Source organism: Nicotiana tomentosiformis, chromosome 10 (genome assembly GCF_000390325.3).
Source record: "Nicotiana tomentosiformis chromosome 10, ASM39032v3, whole genome shotgun sequence".
Taxonomy (NCBI): domain Eukaryota; kingdom Viridiplantae; phylum Streptophyta; class Magnoliopsida; order Solanales; family Solanaceae; genus Nicotiana; species Nicotiana tomentosiformis.
In genome coordinates this window covers 3,767,764-3,780,455 of record NC_090821.1, presented here as the reverse complement: position 1 = coordinate 3,780,455, position 12,692 = coordinate 3,767,764, and the positions used below count along the sequence as shown (strand labels likewise).

Here is a 12,692-nt window from a genome sequence, read left to right as displayed (position 1 = left end):
TGATGCCTCTTGAACTTGAAAATTGAAAGTTGACCCTATTCTTCAGGCGGGCTCCTAATGCCTCTCTGACTTGAACTTGTAAACTAAAAGTTGTCCCTATTCTTCAGGCGGGCTCGTGGTTCTTCTCTAACTTGAACTTGGAAAATGAAAGTTGGCCCTGTTCTCCAGGCGGGCCCCTGATGCTTCTTGAACTTGAAAATTGAAAGTTGACCCTGTTTTTCAGGAGGGCTCCTGATGCCTCTCTAATTTGAACTTGAAAATTAAAAGTTGACCCTGTTCTTCAGGCGGGCTCCTAATGCTTCTTGAACTTGAAAATTAAAAGTTGGCCCTGTTTTTCAGGCGGGCTCCTGATGCCTCTCTGACTTGAACTTGAAAAATGAATGTTGACCCTGTTCTTCAGGCGGGCTCCTGATGCCTCTTGAACTTGGAAGTAAAATTAAATGTTGGCCCTGTTCTTCAGGCGGCCTCCTGATGCTTTTTAACTTGAAAATTGAAAGTTGAACCTGTTTTTCAGGCGGGCTCCTGATGCCTCTCTGACTTGAACTTAAAACCGATTTCTGAAATATTGTCCCTCGTTCTCCTGGTGGGTGCCTGCAATCAAAACAACACAACAAACAAAATTTTCTGCCCCAGTTTGCACTAGGAAGATTTGTAAGCTATTAGCAAAACTGTAATTCACCTATGTTATTGATGCAATGATGATAGTAAAACTAAAGACTCGACTAGGATATGCATCTCATGTGAGTAAAATCAAGAAAATTTGACTAGCAAATGCATCCGCTAAGAAAAAGAACCTGAGTGATCGGAACTAGGAAGTGCATCTCTTAGGGATGATCTCAAACGACCCATACTAGGAAGTGTGTCTCCTAGGAGTGAAATCTCAATTGAACCAAACTAGGAAGTGCGTCTCCTAGAGGTGAAACTTGAATGACTCAAACTAGGAAATGCGTCTCCTAGGGATGAACCTGAATGACCAAACTAGGAAGTACGTCTCCTAGGGGTGAAATCTCAATTTAGGAAGTGCGTCTCCTAAAAGATTAACCTGAAAGACCCAAACTAGGAAGTGCGTCTCCTAGGGATGAAACTTGAATGAACCAAACTAGGAAATGTGTCTCCTAGGGGTGAACTCTCAATTTAGGAAGTGCGTCTCCTAAAAGTATATCCTGAAAGACCCAAACTAGGAAGTGCGTCTCCTAGGGGTGAAACTTCAATGACTCAAACTAGGAAGTGCGTCTCCTAGGGATGAACTTAAATGACCCAAACTAGGAAGTACGTCTCCTAGGGGTGAAATCTCAATTTAGGAAGTGCGCCTCCCAAAAGTATATCCTGAAAGACCCAGACTAGGAAATGCGTCTCCTAGATGTGAGACTGAGCTTGAGGAAAACTATGAACTAAACTTGACTAAAGTAAAACTGACCCTATTCTCCAGGCGGGACCCCTGAACTTAAGTAAAACTAAAGACTAACGACTTAAGGAAATTAAACTGACCCTATTCTCCAAGCGGGACACCCTGAACTTAAGAAAATCTAATGATTAACAACTTAGAGAAACTAAAACTGACCCTATTCTCCATGCGGGACCCTTGAACTAAAGAAATGCTAAAGATTAACAACTAAAATTGACCCTATTCTCCAGGCGGGACTCCTGAACTTAAAGAAAAACTAAAAACTCTTCCGACTGGGGAGAATGCCTAGGAGGTATGATCTTCTCAACTAGGGTAATGTCTAGCATGTAAAAACCTTCTCAAATAACCTTTGTGCTCACAAAATTTGGGCACGACACCTGAAAAATTCAAGCTTCCAATCTTTGATTTAGACATAGTCTTCGTCCCTGTTTCAAGCAAAGAAGACTTGTGAGTTTAAAACATAGTGGTTGGTTTGTGGCCTTGATCTTGAGGGCGATTGCTCCTACACTTTCCATGATAACTTTGATTTTAACTTGGAAGACATTGATTGTTATTGGCTAACCACTTTCTCGGTCACGCTTATCACAGAAAATACCTATGATCTGTTCAAGCCCCAAATCCTCTATCTGTTGCATTGTGCCCATGAATAGAAATTTACCGAACCTTTGCATTTCACATGAATACCAAAGCATTTCAATTGTTATCAACTCAGTACACATGCCACTTTTCCCTGACTTATGGCATTTTGATATGCTAGTCACCCTCCGCTTTGTGCAATTGGAAAGCTGGTAGCAAATTTTGAAGTCATTTCTCACTTGTTCTGACAGAGAAGACTCAAAAAGAGGACTTAAACAAAGCAAGAAGAACAAAGTAAGGGGACAGTGGAAAGAGATGACATCTAACAAGAGAATTACCAAGTAGAAAGTTATCTGATGTGACACCAACTCTAATGACCATGCCATGCATCTTGGATTAAGTGGCCTGATCTGTCAAGCAAGTATAATCTTCCATTCTTGTCATACCTCTAAGTTGTGAAACTAGGCTTCAATGCTCCAATTGTCCTATCTAATTCACGATCCTCAGTCGACTTGTAATGCCCTAAAGCGTTTTCACTATCAAGCCTCTCTCATTTTGTTCTTTCTCTCAACTCACCGTCGCCTTATGGTGCCCTTGAGGGTTTTCACCGATAAGACTCTCTCATTTTGTTCTTTTCTTCTTATTTCCTCTGATTCTGCAGATGACAAAGCATTAACCATGGTAAAAGTATCATATGCTCCTGGCATGTCTAACTCGGCACTCTCAAAGATCATCTGGGAGGTCTTTTTTTGGACTGTAATGTGGCTTTTGGACAGGGTTAGAAAGAAAGAAAGGCATGAAGGCTCAAATTCAAACTAAGAAAAAATGGTTAATTTATTTACAACTTTTGGAATCTATTTTAAAACTTTACCCCGGTTTCTAAAACAAGAGAATTTGACCCTCATTTTTTTTGTTTTAGATGGAATTTCTAAGAAAATTGCCCCACTCTTGACTTCGTGAGATTATGAAATATTTTATTTGGTGCGACCGAACCATAAGGCTACCTACGTATCTTGTGGGGACAAGAATCAGGTCGAACGTAGTTCAAAATACTACTTTTTTGTTGTTGCTATTTTTCTTTTTCTTCTTTTTCTTCATTTTTCTTTTTTCTTTTTCTCTTTTTTTGAATTTTTCTCTTGGACTGAACTTCTAAAACAAACCTATTGGGACACGAACTTCTTCTTCTTTTTTTTTTTCTTTTTTTTATGACTCTAACTTGATTCCAAAAGAGGGGAGGTCAAAGAGATCAGCACAGGCTCAAAAGGGTACCGAAGGGTATAAAGTATGAAATATTTTATTTGGTGTGACCGAACCGTAAGGCTACCTACGTATCTTGTGGGAACAAGAATCAGGTCGAACATAGTTCAAAATACTACTTTTTTGTTGTTGTTATTTTTCTTTTTCTTCTTTTTCTTCGTTTTTCTTTTTTCTTTTTCTCTTTTTTTGAATTTTTCTCTTGGACTGAACTTCTAAAACAAACCTATTGGGGCACGAACTTCTTCTTCTTTTTCTTTTTTTTTCTTTTTTTTTATGACTCTAACTTGATTCCAAAAGAGGGGAGGTCAAAGAGATCAGCACAAGCTCAAAAGGGTACCGAAGGGTATAAAGTATTTGGGTAGCTGAAAGAGGGCCTCCCAATCTCTAAAAATGCCAAGTACGACACATGCAACTTGAGGATGAAAAATGAAGATCATGCACAATATTTCTTTTGTAGCATCGACATTGATATCCCAGATATGCCTTCCATCTTTCTTTAGTACCGTGTCAAGTACCAAACTCTCATTGGGTGATTTCTTCTTCACAATGAATACCCTCCGTCAGTTTGGGACAAACTCCATTGGCTTTATCTTGTAACTTGAGATGCACTTGAACTCCAAGTTGCTTGCTTCAAATAATCTGGGACGCACTCTCTTGTAATAATTTCTTGTTGTCCTATTAACTTCCCAACCTATCTGCCCTAGTTTCACAAAATTCGGGATTTAAATGATCTCAAAATGTCCAAATCGTTACTTGTTTCCCTCAAATATCTATGTCATCTTCAAAACTTATTTCATTGCTTCATGATTAGACTAACTTTCAAGACCAGGCTGAGAATTCCACGTGCATGTCATGTCACTGGAGTCACCATGAAAAGAACTATAAAAGGAAAAGAGAACTAAACAAAAACTAACTAGAAGTAACAGAAAATAGGAGATTGCATTAGACAGACGGTGAAAGGGTTTGAAAAATAAAACAAGCAAAATAGACATGGGTTACAACCCTGGAACAATCCTAGATAACACTAGACAAGTTACTACAACTAAACGAACTAGGCAAAATAAAAGGAAGAAGGGTTTGAGTCTCAAGATAATATCCGGATTATAACCCTAAAATAACCCGGACATCAGAAATGACAACAAAATAAACCACCAAAACTCCTCCCCGGCTAGCCAAGAAAGGAGTGTCTTTCCAATTACCAAACTCGACATCTTAGCCACTGAGTCACATATCTACATTACTAGGACCTTCACAAGTCTTTATCACAATGACCTCATCAGATTGCTTTTGGGTCCTCTTTGCCAACTCGTTCTTAAGATCAACTTCTGGAACCTTGATTGATACCACTGAACATTTCGCGGCAAGTGGCCCTCCAAGGGATTCAAAAGAGTTTTCATATTTCTTTTCAACACAAATCATGCCCACCAAATGCGTCTCATTATGAACAGGCAATGGACTTTGGCTAGTATCTGATGCATCTGGATTTTGCACGGTAATGTCACCTGCATCAATAAGTTTCTGGACTGCTTTTTTCAGATGCCAACACTTTTCTATACTGTGTCCCGGGGCATTAGATCAATATGCGTACCTTTGAGAAAAATCAAAATTCTTTGGAAGGGGGTTCGACATTTTTATCCGAATTGGCTTCAACATATCCAATTGCCTCAACCTTTAAAACAAACTAGCATATGATTCTCCAATAGGAGTGAAAGACTTTTCTCTTTGCTGCTGCCTTTTCATTTTGTACTCTGGCCTCAGTTGGAACCTCTTGCAGGTAGGTGGTTGACATGCATGAGGAGGCGGGTAAAATATTTGTGGAAGTGGTGCAGGCCAATGCGAGTCTTGTGGATGTGGAACATATGGCGGTGCATTATGGATAGAGTAGTGGGAAGGTGAGGTATGACTTTGGGGATTTTGTGGAGAGAAGTAGCATCAGGGAGGATTATCTGGAGTACGGAGATATTCATGGGGTCGATGTTGAGGCTGAAAGCATTGAGCAGGAACGCCTACTGGGACTTGTCATTGGCGAGGCTCAACAACATCAGGAGGGCTATTTTTAGGAAAGGTAATTGGAGTACGAACGATGGAGCTACTAGGGAGGTTAGGAAAGCTGTGATAAGCGGGAAAATTCGGAGAATATGGTGGATCATTTGACACTATGACCGGAGCTTGGGTAAGGGTACCATCTAGGAAGCTAGGTGGTGGCAGGGGTGGTGCCTTCCCAGTCATCCAAGCCTGATACATGTCCGCCATGTGTTGTCTCAACATTCTTACCTCTTCAACCAATCTAATGTCCTGTTCAACCAACTAATTTCGGGTACCAATATCGACTAACTCAACTCTGTTGTCGTCTGCCATTGCCTTTCGACTTTATATTGTAGGAAAGCGTTACCAGTTTAAGAACCACAAACCAACCACCCTTCTGCTATAATGAAGATAACAAAGAGGAATAAAATGAAGTCATCACGTTAACGTTAGGGAATTTAACATAAGATAATCTCACATTATGTGCAATGCCCCTAGTCACAATTATCGATTCTAAAATAACTCCGAGGGTACGAAGGTCATATGGTATCATCCCAATTTTACTCTCATTGCCCTTTTCTTCTTCATTTCCTCTCTTACGCTCCTTGATTTGCTCATTTCTTCCCTCTCTTTTCTTTCTGATTATCGCTCTTTTTATTTTCTCTCACTTCTCACTTCTCACATCCCTTAACTTTATCTTCTTTTTTTTTAAATTTTAAAAATGATTTGATCGAACCCGATGAAGGTTGCCTACCTTTTTTCTTTCTTTTTTTTTTCTTTTTTTTCTTTTAATTTCTAAAATGATTCGATCGAACCCGATGTAGGTTGCCTACGTATCATGTTTCACATGAATCAGACCAAGCGTAGTTCTGAAAAAGTAATGGACAAAATATACTAAAAATAAAAATCTTTTTGGATTTTTCATTTATAACCTTTTTTGGTTATCACATACAAAATAGGAAGTACGATAACAAAAAGACTCGACGAACTCAACTAGACTTTGACAGACTGTGACACCGCCTAAAAGAATCAATACTACTTGACAAGACATGTAAAATAAAAGACAAAATAGACTCAAAAATATAAAAAGTCTCCTCAAACAGCTGCTGAAAGCAATGGTCCTGAACTAAGATGGTCATGGGGTATCTGTCATGCTCGAGCTCTGATAAATGAATCCATACCTGAATAAGAAAAAATAAGATCAAAGAAAGTTAGTGACTCGAGGCACTATGTGAGACCATAATACTTCCTATTGGGCTATGCAAGACATGAGTGAGGCTATCTTTGCAAAATGACCTACTTGGCCTAAATGTGACTAGAAGTGCAAACTCAACAAGGGTGACCACCAAGCTATGAAAAAATATCTCAAAAGGCCCATATGACCCCTAAACTCTCAAGAATCGTTGTCTCTAAGATTACTTTGCACAAATGACCCGACTTTGCAGAAATGGCCGATGTTGTCAAAAATGGCTAAGCATGAAAACTCAACAGGAATGGACCTTAAACTAAGAGGACACCTTGTGGTAGACTTAGGACTCTAAGACATGGGTTAACAAGATACTTTTGCAAAAATATCCCTATTTTGCAAAAACGGCCGATGTGGCTAGACATGCAAGATTTGGCTAAGACCCCCGAAGCCAAGAATTTGAGACTAACTAGGAAGACAGGAACCTATGTGGGTTGCCTACGTATCCCGCCCTGAATACCGAGTATCAGGTATGCGTAGTTCGGGAAGATTGGATACGAGAGAGAATATAAAAATGCAACTAACTTGGAAAAATTATTGTCTTTTTTTTTCCTTGAAAAATGATGAGAAAGTGTAAAATCTTTTTGTTGTTTTTCTTTTAGAAAACGGGGCAAGAAACTAAAAGTGACAAAACCCTCAATATTATCTCTTGCTTCATTTTTCACCCTTCTTTTCCAAACATTAGTCCACCAAATGACCTTTCTACCCTCACAGATGCAACATTTAGCACGTAGGATGATTGAATATCCTTTTGGGCCGGCGGGCCCATTTGACACAATTTGGACATGCTTCCTACAAAGGACACGGTACCTAGCACCGGGCCCTGCTAGGTCATAATGATATGATGCAAATAAAAATGACCTAAAGGCTGACCTACATTTGGGGTTCACTAACAAGGCAATTTGGGGGAGCGTACGGTCTATGGTGGCTGCTCAAGCTTTCCACCCACTCCATACGTCCGACGGCCCCCCCTCCCTAAAATAAGGGTGACTCAACAAAGAGTTCGTGTACGCGACGCATACTACGATATTTGATTGACCAGGTAGTGCAAATGATGACAGTTATAAAGCAGTAACACATAAAGGAAAAACTGTAAACACGTAAACAACTATCAAATAATAAAACGACATAAACAAAAATAAAAATCAAATAAAGCAAATAAAATCATAAAAACCTCAACCGAATATTCAAAAAATCCAACAAGATCAAGTATCAGTTCGAACCTGCAAGTCCCCATCAGAGTCGCCAAAGCTATCACACCCTTTTTTTCACCTCACTAACCCTCTTTAAAAATTAATAAAGTGATTTGTAAGCTCAAAAGAATTTTTCAATTGATAGTGACAAGAATGTGTTTTAAAAGATATTTCAGAGTCGCCACCTGACATTTGGTTTCGGTATGCCAGATCACCGTTTTTAAAAAATATTAATTCTCCTTCAAAACACATTTGACTCTAAAACTGACTGCACCAGAAATTCTAAGTAAGGGGGTTCATTTGACTCAGGGAGAAGGTGTTAGGCATTCCCCGAGTCCCGTGAAGGTCACGGTTGCATGCATGATCTAGTTGTCTTTAAAGAACACTCAAAATGAGGCAAAAACGCACGGAAGAAATATAAACACACAAGCGGCTCGAGGTCGTCCCCACCTAAATAAAATAAAATAATTGGAAAATACTAAAAGTCTATACTATGCTCACTCCACGATGTCCGTCACGGCCTCCAATTACATTCACTACGGGACATACCCCGGATAGAAATACATACAAAATCAACGGGGCATTCTCCTGAGTATAAACTAAAGGGAACGACCTCTTACCTCGAATAAAAATAAAACAAAAAATCTGAGGTTTGCCTACCCAAATGTGGTCGGCCTAAACATGCTCCTAACGATGAGTAATAAATAAAGCAATAATGCAAAATAAAGAACTAACAAAAATCATTTAAAGCTCAAATTACTATAATTTTTAGTTCTTTGCACGATCAATCTAACTTACAATGTTCAAATCTATTTTTTTCTTTTTAAATCAGACAAACCCCCACGGCCCATTTAATTCTTTAACTGTTCATCTATCTTAATTGCTTACTGAGAAAAAATAATTTTGATAATAAATAGATTAAGCAAAGAAGCCAAAGCATCAATTAATAACTAAACCAAGACAAGTAAGCAGAGAGTTTCATGAATCAATTTCAATACCAAATAAAGCAAATAAGAGATTTCAAGTTAAAGAGGTACGAGTGGACCTTAGAGCAGCAAAATAGATTTCCCTTGATGCTTTGGAAAATATACAAGGACCTCCGATCAAAATCGAACAAATCGCAGTACGAACAGAAGACACGAAGCTTGAACCGCTAGACCAAAACTCGAACGGGGACCTCGAACGGGTGCCTCAACCGGAGTCGATGGCAACTCGTCTTTGACTGAAAGACCTCAACTCAACACCAACTACAACCTTCAGGAAAAGTAGGATTTTCCTTTGATGTGCGCCAAGGAAAACAAAAGTGAAATCGAATGGATTGGGCGATCTTGACTGGCCAACATTCTGACCTATACAACATGGCCGGTCGAACCACCGATCTGTAGAACCTGCCTTTAAGTTCTGGGGAAATCTTCTTATCACACAAAACGCCAGATGCTAACCTCCATTTCATCGAACCTGCCCCTATACAGTGTGTGACATCCTCGTCGATCTCCTCGTTCCCTTAGATAATCGACCCAAGGTACTTATAACTTCCTTTCTTGGGGATGACTTGTGAATCAAGCCTCACGTCGTTATCCACTCCTCCCGTGACATCGCTGAACTTGCACTCCAAGTACTCAGTCTTAGTCCTGCTCAACTTGAAACCTTTAGACTCAAGGGTCTGTCTCCAAACCTCCATCCTCTCGTCAACACCTTCTCGCATCTCATCAATCAAAACTATATTTTTTTATTAAAGCCAGTTTCACCTTAGGCTATATTGACCTTTAGGTGTTGGGGGATTTGGCATTGACCCCTACCTCGTATATTAATATAAAAAAAGTGAACACATGAAGGAGAGGGATATGAGACCTTACCTCCCCGAATTGCACTTGTGAATTGGACATTCCCAATTCATTTACACTTTTAAGCTCACAAAAAAGACTGCACTATTGTCTCTATTACACTGTAACATCATATACATTAAGAAGTAAGAAATATGGAACTAAGTTTAGCTTTCCTGATTCTTAAAGAAGGTACTCCCGCTTTGTCCAAAGTGTATGGACCTCTGGCCTATGCTGGCATATCCTCTTTCCTGTAATAGATTTCTGGGGAGTTGAATTATTGTTAGGTTGCACCATGTTTAGCTAACGCATCAGCTACTTGGTTAGTTTTCCTATAACAATGTTGGATCATGATATTCTGCTTCATTATACCATTTTTCATTGATCGGACTGCATATTCAAGACTCCATGGAACATTGATCTTTCCTAGTAACATAGACACCACAAATTGTGAATCTAATTCTAGGATAACATGTTGCTTGTTCATAAGTATACACCAATTTATAGCAAAGGAAGCTGCCTCAACTTCAGCACAATTGTCAATGTAGAACCTTAGAGCTTTAGCAAATGCCTGAATTAACTCTCCATTTCTGTTCCTAACTACTCCTCCTAGTCCTGATGTCTTGTTTGTGCTATTGCTGTTACCATCTGTATTTATCTTCAACCAAAAATCAGGAGGTTTGTTCCAATTTACAATTCTACACATAAGATTGACAGTGATAAACTCCATCTCCCTGTAGATCTTTTGCCAGTCCCATGAGAAGTCAAAGATAATTCTTCTCTTCTTTGTCACATCCCTTTTTTCACCTCACTAACCCTCTTTAAAAATTAATAAAGTGATTTGTAAGCTCAAAAGCATTTTTCAATTGAAAGTGACAAGAATGTGTTGTAAAAGATATTTCAGAGTCACCACCTGACATTTGGTTTCGGTGTACCAGGTCACCATTTTTAAAAAATAATAATTCTCCTTCAAAACACATTTGACTCTAAAACTGATTGCACCGGAAATTCCAAGTAAGGGGGTTCATTTGACTCAGGGAGAAGGTGTTAGGAATTTTCTGAGTCCCGTGAAGGTCACGGTTGCATGCATGATCTAGTTGGCTTTAAAGAACACACAAAATGAGGCAAAAACGCACAGAAGAAAAATAAACACACAAGCGGCTCGAGGTCGTCCCCAAACTCCCTTTTTTTTTTTGTCTAATTCTCCTTCCCCACTCGTTGCTCTCACCTTTCGTCTAATCCTCCCTTTTTTTATGTACAACTATGTATGACTATATATTGTGAAAAGTGAGTTCTTGGGGAGGAAGAAAACCTGTGGTCCCCCAAGGAATATTTTATGGTCCTTTCCCACTAAAATTACTGTGTCAATGTATGTATAGAATTGTAGCGTGCATGTGATAAGTTTATTGGAGGAATTATGTAGAAGGGTGAGGTGGGAAATGGTGATTGAAAGTTGAAAGGAAAAGAAAGGAAAATAAATAGAAGTGTAAAAAGAAAAATAAAGAAAGATAAGAGACTACTTCCATTCTTTCATTTCTTGTTTCTGTTTTGCTTTTACCGTTCTTTTGATTTCATTCTTCTCGTTTTTTTTTTCATTTTTCTTTTCTTCTAAAGTTGATTAAAAATACTAGTTTTATCTAAAATAATAGGGAATAATTAAAAAAGGAAAACAAGATATTCATATTAAAGAAATCTAAATACTACTTAATATATACTAAAACCTACAACTTTAAAACTAAACTAAGTATATATATTTTTGAAAATTTTCTTCTTATCTTTGAAAAATAAAAATGTCGAGTCTATATTTTATATATATATATATATATATATATTTAAAGTAAAACTAACTAGACAAAATATCGACTAGCTAAAATAAAGGAAAAAATATTTTTGTAGTTTTTGATTTTTAAGATAAGATATTGCAAAAGAGTTAAAAATAGTTAAAATAGCAAATTAGACCCAACACCGACATTTAAGGACTAAAAGGTGTAAAATTTCGGGGAGGGTCAAAAATTACATGTCTACAGCTGCCCCTCTTTGATTGGAAACACAAAGAGTTTTCAGACAAAGAACGACGAGACAAGTTTTTTGACTCGACCCTTATTTAAAGAGAGAAAAAATGAAAGAAAGAGAGTGCGACCGAGTCCTAGTCTTGGACAGCCTACATATCCCGGGTAATAAGGGAATCAGGTCCCGTATAGTTCCAAAGTGAGAAGAGTGATGGAGTATACCGAGGTGGAGAGCCGATTGAGGTGCCGTCGAGGTTCCAGTCCGCGGTTCCTGCCATTACATCAAAAATAAAAGGAAAAATTACATCAAAAATAAAGAAAAATACAAGATCCTATCTATTTCTTGTCTCGAATCTTCCTTGAATATCCACTTGATCCTTCATTCATGAAACTAGAAATTCAACCCCATTCTTCAGGTGGGCATCCTGCTGACTTGAATCTGAAGAAAACTGGAAGTTGACCCTATTCTTCAGGCGGGCACCCTGCTGCTTGCACTTGAAATAAACTTGAACTTGCGGTAGACTCGAGCTTGCAAACCTTATCCTTCATGCGGCTCGTGCTACTTCTGATTTGACTTGAAAAAACTGGAGGTTAACCCTATTTTTCAGACGAGATCCTGCTGCCTCTAACTTGAACTTGAAAACTGAAAGTTGACCCTGTTCTTCAGGCGGGATCCTGATGCCTCTTTGAATTGAACTTGTAAACTGAAAATTGACCTTGTTCTTCAGGCAGGCTCCTGATACTTCTATACCTTGAACTTGAAAATTGAAAGTTGACCCCGCTCTTCAGGCGGGCTCCTGATGCTTCTCTGACTTGAAATTGTAAACTGAAGGCTGACCCTGTTCTTCAGGCAGGCTCCTGATGCTTCTTGAACGTGAAAATTGAAAGTTGACTCTGTTTTTCAGGCGGGCTCCTGATGCCTCTCTGACTTGAAATTGTAAACTGAAAATTGACCCTGTTCATCAGGCAAGATTCTCTTGATGCTTCTCTATCTTGAACTTGAAAACTGAACGCTGACCCTGTTCTTCAGGGGGGCCCCTGATGTCTCTCTGACTTGAACTTGTAAACTGAAAGTTGATCCTGTTCTTCAGGCGGGCTCCTGATGCCTCTTGAACTTGAAAATTGAAAGTTGACCCTATTCTTCAGGCGGGCTCCTGA

At 38.9% G+C, this 12,692-nt stretch overlaps 1 long non-coding RNA gene across 1 annotated transcript; it reads left to right on the top strand.

The window, feature by feature from the left end:
- The first annotated feature begins 1,049 nt into the window (after positions 1-1,049).
- LOC138900567 (uncharacterized) lies at positions 1,050-1,281 on the top strand. Its single transcript, XR_011411672.1, has 2 exons — positions 1,050-1,108; positions 1,186-1,281. It is a non-coding gene; the product is annotated as an uncharacterized lncRNA (long non-coding RNA).
- The last annotated feature ends 11,411 nt before the right edge of the window (positions 1,282-12,692 follow it).